The sequence below is a fragment of the Cygnus olor genome, chromosome 2 (genome assembly GCF_009769625.2).
Source record: "Cygnus olor isolate bCygOlo1 chromosome 2, bCygOlo1.pri.v2, whole genome shotgun sequence".
Taxonomy (NCBI): domain Eukaryota; kingdom Metazoa; phylum Chordata; class Aves; order Anseriformes; family Anatidae; genus Cygnus; species Cygnus olor.
In genome coordinates, this window is record NC_049170.1 from 40,293,476 (window position 1) to 40,314,081 (window position 20,606).

At 39.5% G+C, this 20,606-nt stretch overlaps 1 long non-coding RNA gene across 3 annotated transcripts in view; it reads right to left on the reverse strand.

The window, feature by feature from the left end:
• Nucleotides 1-1,346: 1,346 nt before the first annotated feature.
• Nucleotides 1,347-20,606, reverse strand: part of LOC121066143 — a 43,089-nt gene continuing 23,829 nt past the window's right edge. For 2 of the 3 annotated variants that reach the window (XR_005817544.1, XR_005817542.1), the window contains exons 2-5: nucleotides 16,180-16,290; nucleotides 14,415-14,585; nucleotides 12,705-12,901; nucleotides 1,347-3,902 (exon numbers count right to left, since the gene is read on the reverse strand). This is a non-coding gene — a long non-coding RNA (uncharacterized LOC121066143). The remainder of the gene's footprint in view (nucleotides 3,903-12,704; nucleotides 12,902-14,414; nucleotides 14,586-16,179; nucleotides 16,291-20,606) is intronic. The other variant, XR_005817543.1, reaches the window with a different exon arrangement.

The window sequence follows — 20,606 nt, forward strand, 5'->3', positions numbered from 1 at the left end:
TTCATTAGCAATTTATCATCACCGTAAAGGCAGAATTCAATTCCATCTGTGAGCTCTAAAGCACGTAAGACTCGGTGTACCTGATGAATTGCAGATGAGCAGAAACTGGAGTTACCATAATAGAAGTTAAGGGCTTCTGGAAGCCACAAATATTTTATGCTATTAAGCAATTTTGATAATAGTTATAATTGTCAAAGTTAGGGTTTAAATAAATCCTCAAAGGCAGCAGTCATATAAACTTGAAAACATGCTGCATTCTTTTATCTCAAATATCAAATCAGAAAATTTTTTTAGAGATTTCTGAGCACTTCTGGCATAATTTCTTTAGATTTTCTGAGCTTCAGTTTGGTATTATTCAATTCAGATTTCTTCCTAAATGTGAAATATAATCTTAACTGCAAGCATTAGGCCAGGGTGAACTATATGAACCATGTTAAATAGCACTTAGAGTCGAGGAAAATAGCAAGGCAATCACTGAAGACAGACAACACTTGATGTGAGTAGCAGGGGAGCTATATGGTTTATTATAGGCAGAACTGTAGGTTAAATCTTAGGGATTTCACTGTTTTACACACATGCAAGCTGAAAAACACAAGGACTATCCCTTCACCTTTCTCCCTAGCATAAGAAAAAAAATATCTCAATGTTGTTTGTGACAAATGGCTTTCCTAGCAGGCTGCCCCATAAGATGGTAGAAGCTGGTGCGGTACCACACTGCCCTGAATTAAATAGTAATGGTGGCTTTCTATAAGTAAAAGCAGACATCCTGTACAAGGCTTAATATTACATAGGGTCGGATAATAAACACTTTGATGTCTAGAGTAGGCATCAGGAAATAATTTGAGGAAGATGGTTATAGGGTATAGGAATAAACAGGAGGGTCCAGGAATAAGTTAATCAGACATATCACTGTGAAGCCACCTTCTAAACAGAACATCTGTCTACCAGAATCTCACCATTATGTTACAATTTAAAACAAAACCAATGGCTGGGTTTTGCACACAAGCATAAGCAGAGACAGACACCGCGGGCAAGGTAACAGGGAAATGGTAGCACAAAATATTAACTGAAGTTTGTGGTCCACAGTTAAATTTTTGTGTAATAAAATGGAAATGTCATGAGTGATTACGATTTCTTTGTGTGTATACCTACATTGATTCATGAACTTTGCAAAGTATTAGTTTGCCCTTTAAACTAAACTAGGAACTAAACTTGCAGTTGTATAAAGGTCACTAAAGCGTAAAGACACTTAGCACTCCAGAACTGGACCATATGTAAAACTAAGGAGTGACAAGCCCAATTCAACTGAATTATTTATAAATATTATTTAATATGATATTTTCCTCTTTGGAAACTACTATTACATTATAAGCCACCTCATAAATACTTTATGCATTGTTTAATGAAATGCATATAAAAATGGAAATACAACCTAGCTTTACTTACAATGGAACAAGGAAAGAAAAACATGACAGCAAGTGGACCACAAAGTTAACAGAGTAGTAGAAACAGAAAGCACACACTATCCCATGCACAACTTCTATCTTTCTTTTTCCTACCACTCCCCACTGAACATTTATTCATACATCAGTCTTTCAAAATATCCTCACAAGGAAGTCAGATAAGAAGCAAGACATGAATAAGAGTTTCATGTTTAATGGTCAGTTCCAAGAGAAAATGACACAGCAAGGCTGTGCATCCTGCTACCAGTGCATTTCAAGTCGATAGGAAAGATTGGTTCAAATGGAGAAGGACTGGCATGGAAGCTGAAGAGAAAACTGAGATTAAGGCCACAGAGAATAATACAACTGATAGAAAGGGGCTGAGCTATAAAGAACACTAGAGGCAAAGAAAAACAATAAAAACAGCTTACACGTGACACTTACCTGCTACCTCCACCCTCTGAACAGCAGAGGAGGAAAATCATTTCAGCAACTGCCATTTTCAGTGCATTGGAAGTGGACAGAAAGGAGTAGGATTCTGCCATTGAGAAAGCAGATGACAGTTAATTCGTGTTAGATTGAATCAAACTCTGAAATCTTGTTTTCATTCACAAAAAAGCATGTTGAGTCAAAGACGTTGTGCAGTCCAGCACTGTCTCATTATTTGAATTATAACTCAGTTGTATTACTAGAGACTTACTGAACTTTTGCTGTGAGATTTAAGCAAGGTGATGCAAGGAAAGTAATCATTTGAAATATATATGAGATACAAAAGCTAATATAACACTGTCAAAGAATTAAAAACCAAAAAGGAAAATATATATTAAAAAAAAAAACACATACAGGAAAGCTTGAGCCCATTTGAGTATTATTTAAAATGAGAACACATGAAAATACATGCAGTTAGAAAGTAGGTACCTCCCACCTGTCCCAAAAACAAAGCAGGAATGAATCTATAGAAGGTGTGACAGAGAAAAACAGTCAGGTAATAAACGATTTTCAGGCTATGTAAATAAAACAACGTTTTACTTTCATTTTTCTTCTTTGAAAGAGAAATGTACTTTTTTTTTTTCAGCGTATTTCCTGTGATTTGTTGTGTTCTAGTGTCCTCCAATGGATACTTTTGAAAGTACTTGCTCTGTAATAGTGTAGAAGAACTACAGCTGTGCCTCACTCAGTGGGTTTTTTATGGCATTTATTGCAAGATACTGGGAACAGAGAACATTATCAGATCTTACAGACTCACCTTTTTTTTCCCCTATGTGCAAACAGCCATTGGCACTACTAGATTATCCCATCTTCAAAAAAAGAAAATATGACTTTCCATCGAGTTGTAGCAGTTCCATCTAAGGACTCACTGAGTTCAATATTAACCTTGTGCATTCAGTCATCTGGTGAACTCACAAAAGGAGAAAAAAATAATAGGATAATGTGACGCAGGAAGCCCTCAGGAGCCACATGTATGATGAATGCCCCAAAGCAGGATCTAGCAGTCAGTGGTGCTGCATGGAACAGCTGACAGTGAGTCTCTGGAGCCACAGCTTCTCCTCCTCCTTTCCAGCTGGTACCTTTGAATAAAATGCCACTGAAGAAACACTCAATACTTCACAGCTAAGTGAGAAAACACTGAATTCAGCACTCATTTACATTGATTTAGTTGACAACATACTGTTATCTCCTGAAGATGTAGCAGAAATGGGGATGTTTTTGTTTCTTTTTGCTTTTTAAAGGTCTAGATATTAACTTGGATCTCTTAATTTATAGTCTGGACAAATGATGCTATAAACAGTTTTTCTGGGTACAAGGTTTTTCTTTAGTCATTCAAAACTTCTTTACATGGCATAGTTAATGCATGGCTAGCTTCTGTCCCTGGATCAGTTGCCAGATTCCACCAGCCACGTCCTTCCTCTGCTCCAGATCACTGGTTCCGATTGCTGTCAGCCTCTTTCTCCCAGCTGTAGGTGTCTCAGTCCTGCCTGCTCCCTTCCCTAATCCAGTTGTTGGCTCAGTCTTCTCCTCTTAGCTGTTTGCTTCTTCCAAATGCTTCTGAACAATGCCTTCCTTAGGATAATCTTAAAAGCCATGGATCCAGGGCATGAAATAAACCTGCATCAGTCACTACTAAAATAGAAACTAAGGATGCCTTTGTGCAAGGTGGATTATCCTGCTTCCAAAGAAAACCCAGGTACTGGGCACACCTAAAATGCACTGTGAAGATGCAAAAGAGCAATTACAGCAGAGTAGTTAGTGCAGTTTTAATTTGTGTCCTACTTTATTTTGTGCCAGTCTCCCTGTCAAGCACAGCCTTCCAAACCGAAATGCAGTCAAAGCAAGTCAAACAATGTCACCATCCCACTGGCTCTTGTCTCCAGGGATTCATGGTCTTCTCTGCTGAAGACAGGTTCCCTTCGGACAACATTCTTCCACACATCCCCACACAGGTCCTAAGCAGGGAAACAACTGTAAAAAAAAAAAAAAAATAAAGCTGAAGAACTTGAACTGTTATACACTGTTGGCAGCATGTGACTGATGACCTCTCCAAAATTAAAAGATTTTAGGGCTTTAACAGAAGTACACTTACATCCTAACCTCCTGTGTCCTTTTATACTTCTCAGCTTCCTCCTAAAATATGTAAATGCATGGGTCTCTCTTGCCTGAAAATTTTTTGAAAATTAGAACATCCCTAGTGTAAAATTACAACTTGGAAGTGTGATCTGTGCCCAGCAATCTACGAGTCTCCCCGTAGGTTAACACAAAAACACAGCTTTCATCAGTCGAAACACAAAAACTCAGAGCTCAGCTGAATACACAGTTACAAGAATCCACTCCAAGTTCAAGAACACAGCAACCCACTTTACTCAACAGCTTGAACAACGGCTGTTCCATCACTACTATCTGGATCTAAAACGTTAAAACAGCCAGAGGACTCCACACCCACTCAACTAACCATAAACAGGCATTCCCTGACATAAACTCTGTACCTTAGCTGACTTGCATTGTCTATAAAATACTTAAATACTTAATTTAAATAATTACTTAAATACTAAGTTTAAGTAATTTAAGGGACATTTCCTGATCCATCCAGTCCTCTTCTCACATGCCTTCTCCATAATTTTCATGTTTCTATTATACATAAAAAGGAAGACTTACTAGGTTCTCCTTACCGTAAATTTAATAACTGCAGATCATTCACTATTGCTCATTATGTTCTGAAGCTCTTCCACACAAAGCTATTTAACACCCTTTAATTCCTTCAAGTACAAAGTTTAATAATATACTTCAAAGTCCCCTTATACACGATGCCTGACATTCTCATATTTCCTGAAACAAAGATCTGTACTCTAGTGTCTCGCTCCTTCAAAAGAGAATGTGTCCAACAGTTTCACGTTCCCTTTAAAAATGAAAAACTACAATAACTGTTACTCTAATAGAAAATTGCTTCTAGTCCCAGTCCCAGATTTTTCTAAACAATTCTTTCATACAGTTTGAACTCCCTCTTGTCTTTTTGTTTTCTTCAGCAAATCCAATCTGTGAATTTCCGTGTTTGTAACACCCCTCCACCCTCCCAGTAAACAGAAAGAAAGTCTCACTCTGACAAAGATACAATAAAAAGCTTTAGGTGTTTTTGAAGGTGTTCCCTAAAGAACCTAAATCTCAAAAGTGATTTAGGCACTGATGATTGCTCACCCTCCCCAGAAGAATTTAGGACTTTGATACATACACCCATGGGTATATAAGCACTTTCACAGACTTTCACAAGAGAACAAAATTCATTAGCAAAGAAACTTAATTCTCTTTTTCAGATCTGGTGTTCAGAGGAGAATGCAAGGTGGAAATCCAGCTCCCTGGGCACAGAGTCAGATCTTACCATTAATGTGAATCAGTAGATACCTAACTGGGAATGTGTCTGCCCCAGTTCCTTCACTTGTTTTTACAGGTCTCTTTTTAGAGGTAGACATTAACAAGGCTCCAAGCTTCCAAGGTTTGTTTCCTTGAAATCCCATTTCAAAAAACATTTCTGCACAAAGGTTAGGAGGAAAATCCCTGCTATTATCCTCAGGTCTATTTCCAGCTTGCTAGGTGTTGTGAGAAGGGATTTGTCCTCAGAGAATCTTTTTCTCTCCTTGCAACAGTACAAAAACATAAGGGCTGGGAAGCGCAGCTGGCCATACAGGAGCATCACTCAGGGTCCCAGACTTGTTGTATGCCTTATTTCTCAACCCCCGCATCTTAAAACTCTGGGAAGGTCATACATGACCTTAGCAACTTATCCTGACCAAGTCAAGAGACTGAAAACCTTTTTAGTTTCATTCATCATTCTTTTAATTTGACAAACAACGTTTTCAGTAGCTTTAGCAAGAGGTCCTGGGCCCAGGGCAAGGCAAGAAGTGCCTATTGGACCTAGTGATCCAAAGTGACACCAGCAGTGATTAGTGACTTAGTGGAGGACAAAAAGCAAGAGAAGAAAAAAAAAATGGTAGCACCAGAGAAAGACCCAGTGTACCGTGATTCTGTGACAGGGCTCCAGCATCAAAAGGCAGCCTTGCTTCTATTTAAGTCATGAGCAAGGATGTAAGGGAACTGTGCTGAAAAAACAGCCAAAATAAGACTGCCTAATGACACACTGAGTATTGTTTTGTTTGTTGTTTTTGTTTTTAAATATATTTAAGGAAGCAACTATCTATGGTTCCCAACAGGGAATAAATTCCTACTCACAACTTCAGCTGTGAGGAAAAAAAAAAAAAAACAAAAAAACACTCCAATATTTTCAACACACCACAACATCAGATAAGCTGTACCTCTCTGTCTCCATTTGTCTACAAAAGCACATAAACCTGCTTACATGCAGAAAAAAAAAAATATATATATATATATATATATATATTTTTTATTCACAACTGTCTGGAGAGAAGAAAAAAATGTTGAGACTTTGTTCCAAATTTTCTGAAATTCCCTATGGCTCTATAACATATGCAAGAGTGAGTCTGAAACGTATAATTTCTGTGGGCCAAGCAAGTAGAATCCTTTGGAAATCCAGGAAATAATGAGCTTGAAAAAAAAAAATGGAAACTGTCAAAAATGTTCAGCACTATTCTAACTTAACTCCCACTCAGTTGCAAAATGGTGTCACTGAAGTTGAAAAGAGCAAAATTAAGATAAATGTCAAGCTTTTTTGAATCAACCATCTAATGTAAAGCCTTGTCAGTGGCAAGAAAGCTATGCCTTTCAAGATTAAAAAAAAAAAATAAAAATCTCTAGGGTCCATTCCTGCTCACAATATGTTTTTCTGCATAGCTTCAGATTATTCTGCATAATAGAATCATTCCCAGATAAGCTATCGTTATCTTCTTCTTTCCTGTTACCACTAAGCCCTGAAAGTACATTACAAAAGACTTGGCATAAACCGATTACTTTAAAAGTCATCCCATGTCTCTGTGTGGCGTAATGACCACACGGACACCAGGGTTCTTTTAGGATCAGTAACTGCTACCACTTTATTGATGACATAACTTCAACTCTTTCTTATTGAGGACAGGCTCCCTTCTTATACCATTCGCTCTACAGCAGTACTTTTCCACTAACTATTCATTGGTCAACAACTTTGCCCAGCAACCGCAAACACCCAGCAACTTCCATGTCTTAACAGCTGGAAAACAAGCAGTCTGAGACAGCAAGGCGTTCACCCTTCTTTGTTCCTTCTAAACTCTTTACATTCCTCCTGGCCTCATCGTTAAGAGTCCGATGTTATCACCAACCATGGGGTTTGTCGACCCCCATGGCTGCACTCCCACATCTCTGTACTGACACTAACTGAGTGCTCTAGGCCTTGAATGAATGCCAGATTTACGGGCTGTCTTCAGTAACTGCCTATTTTACCTACTTCAGTTTAAACAGATATATATCATAAGTAGTTTAACTATGCCCAGTGTCATAAACATGACTCATCTTTGTTGAAGTCTTTGTATTACAGAGCAGAGCTCTTTCTACAGTTTAAAAGATTATGTGTTAGGAGCCTGGGATGTGCAAGTTGTGCACTGAGATTATGAAAGAGATGTCCCTTGAGAAGCTTTACAATTGCCTGGTATAGACATACAAAGCTCTTTAAAAGGAACATTGCCTTCTCTTTTAGTTACAGAAAAACTTATGGATTTTCATGTTATACCTACATAAGATGATGTAAACAAGGAGATGCATTACGCTTGGATGCCATGAAGAGAGACCACCATGGGACTCCACATACAAAGACTAGCCATAAACAAGCATTCCCCAAGTCATGTTCTGTACCCTAGCTACTTGCATTATGCCAAACTTTCAGAAAAATGAACCATTTCTCATCCTCAAAACAGTTATAACAGTAAGTTTTCTTTCTGTGTAAGTTGCGTTTTCTTAATTCAGCTCACAGAGCATACTTAATTAAAGGATAGAGTATTGTGGCTTGCAGCATAAATATACACATTCTTTCAAGAAAGCCTCAATCTTTCAATCAAAATTAGTTGTGTTGATGAGCAGAAAAAAAAATGTTAAGAATAAAGTTCTCAGAAAAAAAATAAAGAAGCATAAAATAGTATTCCTCTTTGGTTTGTTTGTTTGTTTTTTGTTTTTGTTGTTGTTCAGGATGATATCAGTAAAGTTAAGTATAAAATATCGCACAACTTACTCTAAAGCATGTTCTGGAAAAAAACTAGATGACCATGAGGTGGGTCAGGATAAACTGCTAAAGATTTAGAACAGAGATACAGTTTATAACCCGAGCCCTCATGTGACTCCAGTTAAAAAATTATCCCTATGATATATCGGCGGTATTACAGAGCACACAATTATTAGAGAGGGGATTTATGGTCCACTTGTTATGAAAGCTATAGACACAGAAATACTAAAAATTATTTTCAATGCTTGTCAACAGGGAGAAAGTTCATACTCACACCTTCAGCTGAGAAGAAAAACTATAAAACAAGAACAAATTATTTTCTATTGGAAATCTGAAGGAACACTATATAACAAAGATATTCCATATATTAAAGGAGAACATTACAGTCACTGAGTCAGTGAGGTGAGGCTCAGATGCAATCATTTACCTCCTCGGATCCTTGTCTGCCAAACAGTGAGCAATCAAACTGCACATGATATTGTTGTTCTGTAACAGTCTGTTCATCTGTCATATTTGGCAAGTATTGTTTGTGTCATATCTGTTTTTTCCTCAGGAAAAGAAAAAAAAAAAAAAGCTTATGATACAAGCAGAAGCCTCCTGCCCTGATATGAGTCAAGCTCTCCTCTTCTCTCCAGAACTCAGCTTTTTGGTGCTAAAGACAATTTGCTGAGGGCAGCAACTGGAAATGGGAGCTGTGGCACAGCTGCAGCCGTGGACCGGACTGCCATCACTCATTGCACCAAGAGCACACTTGACTCACTTTCTGTTTTACATGATCACATTTTGTGAAGAAATGAATTCATGTGAAACACTTCAGGTTTCTGGGTAGATACAGCAAACTGTACACCATGGACAGTCTTTAAGTGGGTGATTCTGCAAAATGCTGAGCATTTTGGTCCCAGTGCAGCAAAACAGGTGTGTAATTTCAAGAATGAAAAGAGTACCACTGATATGATTAGTGCTTAAGTGTATGGAAAGACACCTGGAACGGCACCTTTACCTTACGTGCCTGTAAAGTGCTTGGTGTATGATAAGTAGTCAGCATGAGCAACAACCAAGGCACAGAGGCATAAAAAATTCTTCTAATTATATCCAGCACATTCAACATCTTGCAGGACTAAACCCTCAGAGACAACATACATAAGAGACAGGAGAGGAGAAGATTTTGACAGACTTTCAAAGGGATACAAAGAAGGATTTCTGCAAACTAGAATCACACAAAGACTAAAGCCAACTGAACAAGGGCTTACTGGAAGCATTTGAAGAGCACAGTCCTAATATCCATAATACAGCATTGTTAACTTCTAATTTTGGCATGTCTCTCAGCCTACACAATGTTTTTCTTGAAAACTCTTATTCTGAAAAAGAGCCACGCAGACAAGGCTTTGTAAAAAAAAATCTTAGCCAAAGACAACAACTCACAAAGCAGGTGCTTGAGGATGGCTGGAAGGAAACTTTGAAAAGCTTCCCATTTCCTGACCTCTCTGCTGGCTTTGCAAGGGTTTTCTCATTTCCCCGCTAGACTGAACCTACTGTGGCTTCCACCCTGCACATTGCCCCAGTGCAAATCCAGCTGGGCTTTGTGCTAGACTGCTTGGAGGATTGTAGCCTGAAACAGCACTTCAAAGGGACAGTTGAAAATTAACCACATGCTAGAAAAGTGCAAATACCTTCACTCAACTCAAAGAAAGGCTGCCTGTATTTGAAGTGAAAATGTACAGACAATGCAAAGTCATTCAACCATTAGAAAAGAAAATGAGTGTGTTATTAATGTTTGAACATCCTCTGCATTACTTTTCATAATGTTTTCTAAGTATGTATTAACACTAGAAGGAGACAGAGGACAAGCTACCTTGAAAGGTAGCTTTCCTAAGGCATCTCAAAGCAGGATTTAAATCTGGGAGCAAACTGAGATTTCATTCCCAGACAAAGAGAAAAATTGCAGACTTAGAAGTTATTTTAAAACCCTTTCCCCCACAACGAGCCTTATCCATTGTGTTAGCACTCCACATGCTGCTACTACTTTAATAGGCATTTCAACCTGCAGAGAAGTTAAAGAATACTGCAGCAGTGAATATTATTATTCCTACTTCTCATCAGTGATTATAAATATTCTAATCATGCATTATCTCATCTAGCCCAGGAGATACTAGAGTAGCTCCTCAAATATGTTATCTGTTTTACAAATTTTGAGAGCTTTTTTCTTCTCATTCTGCAACTGCACACTTAAACAGACACCAACAGGTCTGTTAGGGACAGGAATGCACAGTTAAAACAAAATGAATTGCTGGATTTTTTTTTTGGGGGGGGGAGGGAGGGAATGTCATTCTCAAGCACTGAATGATACCTCCCACAGGATCTGTGGGCCACTAACCACCTCTGCAAAGAGTCAGACCAGATATGAAGGCTCTATATTTAAACATTTAAATTTTTAAAAGTTTGTTTCATTACCTCTTCCACGTTATAGAAAAATTTCTCCTTCTGTTTCATGGAGTTATATGGATAAATACAGTTCTCTTCAAAATTCTCCAATATTGTCTTTCCCCCCACCTCCCCTCAAATTTAGACAGGGATTATTGTGGGAGAAAGGATTCAGCAGAATTCAACTACATGGACAAAATAAGATTCCAGCAAGTTCATAGTCATTCCAATTTTGCAATCATTTCTGCCCAGAGCATTGTATTGCCATAGAAGAAGAAAGTACTACTTTCACTTCAGGCTTCAGTATTTCTTTCTCCTGGACAGGGTAGGGGTGTTTCTAATTACCTTTATATTTGAAATAGCAGTCTTGCTATTTGAAATAGCATTTCTTGCCTTGCTAGAGGATGTCCTAAGACTGTAGGGGCAGAGCAAAGGGATGCTGCTAGGCAATATGAAAAAGAGCGCACCTACCTACGGCTCTAATTTCTACAGCCAACAGCCGGAAGAATAACAGAAAAGCTGAAGAGAAAACTGAGTGGAAAAAAAAAAAGGTTTTGCTCTTGAAGAGATTGTTTAAGTTTACAGTCACCCAGGTCTTCAAGACTGCAAAGAAAGTAAAAAAATAATTTTTACAATATGAATAATTGGGGTAAAAATGAATTAGGAAAAAAAAAAAAAAAGCCAAGATCTATTTATCTATTCCAGAGAACAAGGAGGTATGAGCATCTTTTTTTCCTGCTGTATTTCCAAGGTCAGACATAGCCCTTGGCTGCACAAGGTAACAACTATGAGCACACACCCAGAAGGCAGCACTATGGCAACACAGCACCTGTGGGTAGGAATTCTTGTCACAGTCATCTCAGTCACCGAAACTGCCGGAGTCCAAGATTTGCAATAAGCAAAGTGGAGTGGCTGGTGTGCCAGGCTCTCCAGCTGGGGCTCAGCCCCTGTTCAGCGCCACTTGACTCCTAAAGAATGGAGGCCTGGGAGGAAAACTCCAGATTTGGCACAGTAAGAAAGAAAGCCTTGCATTCACGCTACTCTCTGAGAACCACAAAAAGCCTTATAAATGTTAATTAAAAATAATAATAAAAAAAATAGCCCTGCAAATCCTTCCAGAAACCGAAGGATAGCTTTTAATAACCATGAGTTCAGTGGCTGTTACATACAACAGCAGTTCTATACAGCACACAGAAACAGGGCATAAGTCAAGTGTAAAGAACTGAAAGGTATTAAATGACCCTGTAGTAGGGATTTCAGTAGAGATTTTAACCGCTTGGGACAGATTGTGTCTGGAACAGAAGTATTAACACCTTTATTCTTCCTAAATCTGCAATACCATCTTTACTGACCCCAAGAGATCAGTGTCTTTCCCTATAAAGCCCATCCACAGGTCATTAGCACACTACTGTTTATCACAAAGCCCTTTCAGTAATGACTTGCTGGGAAGGGTCGGCACAACTCTGCTCTTTCAAAGATCCCTCATGAATTACCATATCTGAAGACTTTCAGCTTGGAACTGAAGATTAATTCTTTAACCTGAGAGTCTTTATGGGCTGCTTAAATGATTGAAGTAAAGAGAGACGGGTTTTATGAAGTTCTTGCATTTATACAGCATAGCTATACTCAGAAAGCTTTCTTTCTTTTAATTGGATTAAATTGCCAAGGAACAGAAGCAAAAGGCAGTTCCCTGGCCAAAATCTCCTCACTTCTATTCCCCATGCAATTTCACCAATGCACATTCCTACCAAGTGAAGTGGTGCCCTCTATTTGCTCAGCTGCGCTCTTGAATCACTTCAAATTTCAGTAAGAAAATTCCAGCCTAAACTAAGGTTTCTAACATCCTAGATCTATGGAAATAGGACTTTCTTAGACAGTATATGTTACTATTGCTGTACCTTAATACAAAGACTGGGTATTTTAATCCAACGAATGCATACTTTATCCACAGTTTATTATCTCACTGGAATCCAACATTGAAGTCTGCATACAATTTATGTTTTAAAGTGTATACCATTTTGCAGTTGCTGGTACCATACACTGTATGGTTTGTCCCCAGCAATTCAAAAATAGCAGATAAAAAATTACAGGAGGATAGCACACACTTTGCAGTATTTGCATTCTAAGCCCAAGTTCCAATTTGATTTAATAAACTAAGTAGGATTCAAGAGAAATGAAGTTTCTTTACTCACACCCATGGCCAGGAAGATGTACTAGGTCCAACAAAAACTTGGATTTCTACCGTGATTCCCACTGCCACTCTCAACTTCCATCAGCAGCAGCTACCCTTGCAGCCAACATGTGCCAAATTTCTGAACCATTTCAGAGATGTCATGACTCCGTTTTGTTTTGTTTTGTTTTAAATCTTGGGAAATAAGGCAGGACATTCCTGTAAAACAAGTTGAGAAAATTAATGTTCTTCAGAGCCACAAGTATGTTAAAATTAGATTATTTATATGAATGTGGCTTGTTGCAACTTATGTCATGTGTCTTAGCCTTTCCAGCCAAAGGCTTCAAGAACATAAAGTTTTTCAGAGTTATTAATATATTTTAAAGTTAGAGAATTTTTCACTGATCTGTTCTGACCTGGAAGGAAAACAAAGCCACTTCAGAATATATGATAATTATCATCTTCAGAAGGCAGACTTGTAGTTTCAGCGCAATGTACTACAGAGGACTGCACACTAACTTACAATGAAACAACAACAAGGCTACATTAACCTACCTGTGCCTCCCACAAAATATACAAGCTGCCACTTCCCTCAAGAGCAGCAGGAAGAAGTGGCCAGGGAACCCCAAAGATCTTCAGACTTCTGCTATGTCAGCCTGCAATGCCCCTGCTGAGACCACTGATACCCTAATGCAAGTAATTAAGGGGAAAACAGAAGTTGAGGTGCACTTCAGCTTCTGAGATGGTTTCTCCCTTCTAGGAGCCCCCAGAGCTTGTGTGTGCCCACAATACAATGCAGATGCCACAGCTGTACACCTAACCCCAACAACAGCACAGGCGGAAGGGTGAGAACTAAGCAGTTATCCTTTACGGGAAGAAGTAGCAATAGTCAGACAATAACTCATCTGTATGGACAAGACTGATAACAGAAGGAATTAATCCCAAGAGAGGCCATAAGTCATGACTGTTAATTACTGGGACAGGGGTGCAAGTGCCTGTTTTCAGGCAGAAGAGTTCAAGGCAGGATGGCTGTCACAGGAAACCAAGGGGTCAAACTGCTGCTCTGCCCCCAGCCCAGAGCCCCCCAGCTGTGACCAGCACCTCGCTGCATCCCTCAAGAGCTGCCCCCACAGGCTCTCCCTCACGAACAGCAGGCAGAGACACATGGACCAGCTAAAACCAACGCTATACACTATGAGTGTGTTCACTAAGCCAGCAGGCTGTACAAAACAAGCTGCACAAGGAGCCTCTAGCCCCTCTCCCCTCCCTCCTGCAGCAACCATACCATGTCTAATTTCTTTTCTTTTTCTAGTTTCTCACAACTGATATTTTCTAATTTACTAGGAGGAGGACCAGAAAGCAAGGACCTCTTACCATGTCAGTACACATCACGACAGGCCAGCTGGTCTGACTGGGATAGGGGTGGCCCCCAGCCCACCTCCCAGGTCCCTCCACCAAGGCAAAGGACTTCCCTGCCAGTCACTGCAGGACTGATGATGGTTATTTTACCTAACGTGGCTACATTTTCCTGAAGCTAGCTGGGGAGTTTTCATTGCTCCATTAACAGAGACCTGGAATATATAATATATGCACATAACTTGGTAGGACAGAAAGGGACCAAAAATAGCTGCAGGTCAATAACCTTCTATGTCGGCACAGCTGGATCTGGGAGCTGAAGCTCCATGACTTAAATTTAAAGCACAGAATCGCACAGTAAAAAAGTTGTTCCTACCTATCAGAGACTTCAATCGTTTCCTTTCCTCTTAATTAGCCTTATATGTTGTAGCAGGAGGAGGAGCCGTGGAGGCAGATGTGGAGAACTGCAAAACAGCAACAGTTCAGAGGAGCCACGGTTTGCACCAGTTGAAGTAGCTTTTAGGTCTTTGAGATCTATATGGCAGGTCTGTTGGAAAGAGCATTAATGCTAACACAGGCCAAATTATGCTCTTACCCATAACTGTTACAGAGCGACAACAACCTCATCCATAGCCCCAGGGGCAGACCCCAGGCCGGGGCACTGCCGGGAGTCACTTTTCCAGTCCAGCTTGGCCTGGGAATGCGCACTCCAGGCAGCAATGGCATTTCCTAACCTGATACTCGAGCTCCTCCATGTGGCAGGCAGCAGCCTTAATCTTTTCTGTATGTAACAAAGAGCTTCCTTATTTTTCACTGCGTTTTTCCTTTCATTACTCTCCTTACAGAAAATTAAATATTACCAAAGATACTATATTACACTATGGGGCAAGAACGATTAGTTCTGAGCATAATGAAAGTAGAACAAAGACAGCATTACTCTGATAATTGCTATTAGTCACGAATGGGTACTTTCATAACATGATGTAGTTAATCCTCATGTTCATAAAAAAAAAATAAAAATGTTCTATGTTGAGATACAGATCAGCTATTTTAAACAGTCAGCTTTGGACAAAATCATAGATGAATTCAAATGGCCTCTTGATTGAAGTAGTGCCCTTCCTCCGGTGAAATGTCTGGTAAAATATATTCTATTATGCTGAAGATTTACAACTTTCTGCTCTGTCAAGCTAGAAGTAACAAGACATAATGCAGGTTTATTCCTTGAAAAATTTATGAAGAGGTTTTTATATTAAACTGCAGCCAAGGTAGAATCTACATGCCTTTTTAAAGGAGTATCTGGAAATTAAAGATGGCATTTGTTTTAAAGAAAAGCCTTATGATTCCAAGCACACCACTACAAGAAAGCTATTAAAGACACTTATTTTTCTCAGCCATTCAACTTCTCAAGTTGTTTGGCATGCTGTGTCATACTCCTCAGTCATGTCTAATTCTGTGTTGAAGGCCAGGATCACCTGCTCCCGTATTGCCCACATGGCAATGCCAGCTCACTTATGCATGACTTAATGAGTTCACAGATTTGCTTTTTCGCTGACATTGTAAGAAGCAATCGTGAAACTGCTCAGTTTTAAGGTCACTTGCTTTTTGATACACATTTCATAAATTAAGTTCTTTAATGTGTATATGCCAAATTTGTATACTTCAGGTTGATTATGGGTAAACCTCAGATCTTACATTAAAGAAGTTGCCCTTTCTTACTTCAAACCTTAACTTTTGCTTGGTTTTATTTATTTTTTGTTTCCGCCACAGTAGAACAGGAAGAATTGGCAAACAGAGGACACATCTGAGCTCTTTCAGTGGTGACCATGCCACAAGAAGGCAAGGAGAGGCAGCAAGAAAAATGTGACCTTCCCTGATACACCTGTATGGAACCTGCAATCAAAATAACTGTTTCAGGAGGCAGGAGAGTAGAGGTATCCACCTCCAGCACCTTTCCCAGAATTGTATGGATAGCCTATTTTCAGAGTTCCTCCTTTGGCCCACGTAGACTTTGTGGAAGTCAAGTGCAGTGGCTAGCAGGCGGCAGGGAACAGAAAGTGAACTTCCCTCACCTCCTCCCTTGCAAAGTAAGAATTTGGAAAAAAAAAAAAAAAAAAAAAAAAAAAAGAAAAAGAAGTACTCACTTTTTATTGTTATTATGATTCAGAAGGAGGGTACTCTCCCAAAAAATTTTTAGCTTTCTGAACTTCATGTCTTTGTCAGGCAATTGTCCTTTATCCACAAGACTCCTCAGCCTGCAATTGCAGAAGCTAGAAATAAGTTGGTCATTCAGTTCTGTGGCACCCAGGGAGATGAAGTCATGCTCACAGGGATTTCAGTTCTTAGAAAGTTTATTCTAGCCATCACAAACTCATGAGCAATCACACATTCCCTTATAGCCACATCTAAAGATCCTGCATAACGCTTTCAAACATGACTGCTGTTGCCCTTGCTTTATCAATTGTTACAGACAGAGGGAGCAAACTACTAATCAGAGAGAAGGGAAAGGGCTCGTTTGGTGAAGAAACTGCTCTAAGAGGAGTAGTCCTACCTACATCATGAGTAGGAAAAGGATGACATGAGACCTATTCATTTAATGACTGATCAGTCTATTTTCTTCAGCATAAGACCCACGTGAGACTGGAGAGGCAGGGTGTGTTTCCATCTTCAGGCACTAACAGTGCGCTCCTTTTGTCTGATGCATGGGAATGCTTTTGCTTCACTTTCAATAACATTAGGCAGGGAATGGAGAAGCAGGGAGATTTAAAAAACAAAGAAAGAAAGGAAAAAACAAGGTGGGGGGAAGCATTCACATATCCTAGAGAGCTTGTCTCTTTTAAAAAAGTGTCCTTTGAGCTAATTGCCATGTTAAAACCATGAGCAAACTAACAAATTCTGTGGCATTTGCTGTATGGAGAAAAAAAAAAAAGCGCTCCAATAATTGTCTTTTTTTTTTTTTTTTTTTTTAAGTATATTAAATTGCATTAAAAATCGTATGTTTATGCTCCCAAAAGCCCTGGAGGGGCTCTCAGCTCACCAACTCCTTCTTCTACAAGAATGCCAGTGCCTGTGGTAGGCACCAGCTCACCAAGCATTAAGCTGAGGCCTCAAACTTACTTATATAGACCACAAGCCGCCTAAAAGAAAGGAAAAAGCATTTCTTCTCACTACAAACACCAGAATTTGAGCTGATGTTGTTCTGTTTTCAGTGTGGCCATGGCATATTTCCCATATGAATCACTCTGCGCAGCCTCCTCTCCCATCACACACAGGCATGCAGTCCCTCACTCTACATGTGGCCTCAGCATCCCCTCCTTCACACTCTGCTCTGTCCTCAGGTTCACCCATCAAGCCCAATTTTTACAAGCTCATGTATCAGAGTAGTAATAACAGCTTGTGGAAGTAGTTAACAGGCAGATTGAGACAGCAGCTGGGATCAGGGTTTTTGAAGAGAAGATGAGCTCACCACCCAAGACCAAGGAGAGATGGTGGGAAAAATGTTTTACCTCTGGGAAATCTTAAGGTGTCTGGGGATCAAGACTTAGGAGCAAGACAAAGAGGAACACAGTGGAAATTGAAATTTTAGGAGAATAGAGATTGATACTGAGAATTACCTTAGAGATCATAGACATTATATCCTGGAGAAATCCCATGAACAAATTCCATCCATTACCTGTAAAGACTTATCCCAGCTCTGTAGCTATGATATCCCAGTTCACGTTCCCCTCCTCTCCATATAGCTTCCCAGTGTTTTAAGCTCACTGACATTACACAGTATCACCCTCCTTCACCATACTGAGTAAAGAGCATCCACTGTATGCTTCACCACCTATCTCCCCGTAGTCAGCAACAACCTAAAGTCTGACATCACCCTTAAAACCTGAATGTAGAAGTTAACTTCTTTTTCCCCCCACTGTTTGCAGGGAAGGTAGGAGGAGAGAACATAATTAACTGCACGAATGCCTAGGAGATCATTTTTATTCCAATTTATCTAAAGAATGCATGAGGTTCTAATCTTGATTTGAGGAATTCAAATTCAACCAAGCGTCTGGATTAGCCCAACTGTCACATATTTCTCACTGCTATTACAAGATCACACTCCAATTCTCAGCCCCCCCCTCTCCTTCCTTCCCCTTTAAAAAAATAAAAATAGCCATTACCCTTCTCCAGGTTTGTCTATGAAAGTCAAGGGATTTACACCCCTTGAAAAGCAAAATACAGCAATAGATCATGCACCAAATTTAGCTTATAAACCTATTCACCGTAACAATGGAATGGAAATTAATGGCCAGATCCTCAGCTGCAACCATCAGCTTAGGTCCATTAAAACCCACCCTGCCGCCTGACCCCTGAGCACTGACCGAGCTTGACGGTAGCTGACACAGTTTCCATCGGCTTCGCAGCAAGCAGGAAAGAGCTGGGGTGTGAAAAAAACCTCAGCCATACCTCCTCCTACCCTGGCCAGGCTGTGCCTCTGAGCTGGTGCTCAGGCTGCGCAGCTGCCTGCCCGCCCACGGGGTTCTTTCAACATCACCACTTTGCAGCCTGCTTGGAGGACTTTGAAGGTTTTGGAGGTTTCTGAAAAGCATCATCCCTGCCCACAGTTGTATACACAGCCAAAAGTTTGGATTGAAGCTAAAATTCTGGGCAAGGAAACTTTGGGAAGGATGAGCGTCATTCTTATTCCATACTAGAGTTTGTATTTTTTTATTATTAAAGTTTTCAACCAAACAGTAGGATGAGGAGGAGTGTAAGTATGAGGTAAAGCTCTCAGAAAAAGCCCAGCATAATTAAAGGAAAAAAAGACCAGTGTCTCAGTCCTGAAGCAGACAACTTGGAAACTTTCCGTTTCACTCTTGAAGAAGTCAATTCTTGCTGCCCAGAGTGTTTTTGTGGAAATACTGAAGTCCAAAGACATAGAATCATACAGTCACTAAGGTCGGAAAAGACCTCCAAGATCATCTTGTCCAACCATCCCCCTACCACCAATATCACCCACCCAAACATGTTCCTAAGACATGTCTCTATGTATGTTACAGAATTCTGTAAAAGTTTGTTTAATAAATGAACAAACTTCAGTGTCTTTGGGGTATTTCAAATGAAGAAAATATGCTATTCAAAATAACAGTTGGATATTTACTGTATTACTGATCTTTTGGTACAAAACTAGCTCCTCTGTGTTCTCTCTACGCAAGTTCTGCATTTTATCTTTCCATAAGTAGGCTTGTACCCACCGTGCAGTAATTTCTATCTTTCTACTCGTTTTCTTATTATTCTACTTTGGGTGTGATTTTGAGCCTAATGCCAAGGAAGTAGGGAAGAAGGATTTTTTTTTTTAATTGAACATTTCAAGCTTCCTGGTAAAAAAAAAAAAATCCTCAATTCAAAGTTTTACTTTATATACCTTCATTTTCCCAACAGTCCCATTTCTCAATCAGAATTTGAATAATCTTTACAATTTGTATTCCCCAAAACTCAAATTTAATGAGTTAGTAGGTATAGAAAGAGAAATAACAGCTGCAGCTTATCCCGCTGTGCTATTCAGTAATGACAATGTTATACCACATTAGCAATTGTGACATTAATAAAAAGAAGCCCATAGGATTAGCCAGAGACAGCTGACTTTAGTCAAATGTAGGTCATGCTTTGTTTGCTCAGAGCTGGGTAATAAATTTCCAGGTAAGTGCTCTCATGTGTCATACATATATGCCAGGAGCATAATTTCAGCTATACTAAATGATCCACATTCTTAAATTTCTGTAAGCCGTTTTTGAATTATTGTTAAGCATTTAATTCCACAGCAGCATCTTACAGGCTACTTAAAGTTATTAACTCATATGACATTATGGCATGTTTTCTTTCTAGTGGCAGTTAATAGCATCTTGATCTGGTTTCCCTTTCACCTTAAGGTATCTGCAACTCTGAATTGTGAGTATTTAACAAAAGATACTTAGCAAGGAATCAAACCCACTACATTTTGCAGCTCTAGCTAAAGGGGAAAACAGTATTTGGAATCAATCCAAGCAGCAGCAAGATATCTTCCACCACAGAAGGGAGGCTTTAAAAAAATTTTTAAAGGAAATAAAGGCATAGCCTTCAATTAATAGTACAAAAGATCCTATCTCAATCTCTGCTACTTTGGCAAGCCCTCAAAATTTGGATTGAAAGCAGACCTTTAAACATATTCATATTTAATCTCAGCACAAGATGTGCATATTGTACACTGAAACTTTAAAGGCCAAATTCTGTGTTCAGTAACACTCCGGCAGGCTTCAGTGGGAAAGGGTGAATGTAATACAGCAGAAGTTGACCTTGAGGTTGTAATCTTACTTTCACCATTTTTCTTTATATTATAGTAATAATTAGAGGTGCCAAACAAGATCAGGGCCTTTCTGTGCAAGGCACCTTCCGGACAGGCAGAACAGAAAGGGGAACCCTAGTTACGAAGAGCTCAAAATCGCAGTGAGACAGACAGAAAAATGCCTGATTATCACCTTTTTACAGACGGGGAACTGAACCACAGAAAGGCTAACTGCCAGATCCAGATGGCTTTAATTCCACCTAAGTCTCT